At 34.8% G+C, this 1,501-nt stretch overlaps 1 long non-coding RNA gene across 1 annotated transcript; it reads right to left on the bottom strand.

Moving 5' to 3' along the window:
* Window positions 1–280: 280 nt before the first annotated feature.
* LOC123319520 lies at window positions 281–600 on the bottom strand. Its single transcript, XR_006538500.1, has 2 exons — window positions 567–600; window positions 281–383 (listed from the first exon to the last, which is right to left on the bottom strand). It is a non-coding gene; the product is annotated as an uncharacterized LOC123319520 (long non-coding RNA).
* Between the last annotated feature and the right edge of the window lie 901 nt (window positions 601–1,501).

Genomic DNA, 1,501 nt, shown 5'->3' with positions numbered 1-1,501 from the left:
TCCAACAGAATTTCTAAAGTTGATTTGATAGTTTTTTGGATGTGTTTTGGATAAATACATTGATTCTTACATGTTAAAAGAAATTTCCTGTGGTTTACATAGTGTGCAGGTTTCCTGTTGAGATTCTGCCATGACTTCATTCGGCGAACTGTTTCCAGTCCATACTTCAACCTTATAGAAGCATAGAAGCCTGTAGTACCATCCATTTCCAAGTCTGAGTAGAAATCCCCAAAGAAATTGATTCTATACGTAGTTTGAATTATAACGACCTATTTTCTTCAATATAAGTTGAGTTTTTAATGGGTTTAAGGTCTGAAGATGACAAAAACCAATTTATTTAGTTGCCGACAGTTTCGATAACTTTTATTATCATCATCAGGGCTCTGAAATGAGATGTACAAATCATTGAAAATCTTGACATCATCTACACAAATACTTCAAAAAACACATTTACACTGATTTAAATGCACAAAGGTAAAAGTACACTGAACAAGTACAAGATAACGAAAAACAACCAGTAGGTAATTGGAAATTCAAGGGTCCATCTTTCTGTATGTGGTACTTACAGCTAAGTTTTTGGTTTTCCAAGTCTAATCATTAAAATATTAGGACATAAACAGCAATAACACAACATGGAACCTATGTTTACAAATTCACAAATAACAAGTCTGATATGCAAGAACGTCTACATGTGGTAAGAGAAATCTAGCAACGTTTCGCCGAAGGACAAACATCGAATATTTCCTTTTCTTCTTTTCTTCTCTTCCTTCTTTTTTTCCTTTTTTTATATTGATAAAGAGTACTAGTTTATACCTTTAATACGGTCTAACAAGTTGAATATGAATATTTCCATGGTTTGTTCCATCTAGTAAGTTGTTGATTTCTTCTTCCAATAAGTTATTTGGGGGTCTTTCATATGCCGATGTGACTTCGACTCTTTGTCGATTTATTTCAGCAACAATCGTCACTGTTTCTATTTGTGACTCGTCAGATCTTCCTTTAAAATAGTGTTTCAGATCTCGTCTAACCAGTAAGGCAACACCTCCCCCAGTGTTTGCGATTCTGTCACATCTATATATGTATCTCATAATTCATGATGTTCAATCGCGTATTTGGTTGTATTCTTGTTTCCTGTAAGGCTATAATATCAGGTTTTCTCTCTGATATTATTTCTTCTATCTCGGGTTTTCGAGTTCTGACCCCGTTTATGTTCCAGGAGACTATTTTAAGGGAATTTTTCCTAGTTGTATGTTCCATTATTTCAGTTTACTGAACATTCCTTGGAGTTTTTCTCCATCTGTCTTTCAATTTTCAACATGATTTTGTCTTAAATCGTCGGCGGATTCAGAGACTTTTCTGTTTTCTTTTGTTTTGTTGATCGTAGGTTTAGCTTGGGGCATTTTCGGTTGCTCCTTCTTATGTACTGGTTTGGATACTTCTTTTTTCTTGTCGTCTACTTTGGAGGGGGTGGGCTTCTTTTTCTCCTGGACTTTTTGAGGAA

This window comes from Coccinella septempunctata, chromosome 8 (genome assembly GCF_907165205.1).
Source record: "Coccinella septempunctata chromosome 8, icCocSept1.1, whole genome shotgun sequence".
In the NCBI taxonomy this organism is placed as follows: Eukaryota; Metazoa; Arthropoda; class Insecta; order Coleoptera; family Coccinellidae; genus Coccinella; species Coccinella septempunctata.
The sequence above is the reverse complement of the archived record's forward strand: the minus strand, read 5'-3'. Positions and strand labels throughout refer to the sequence as shown.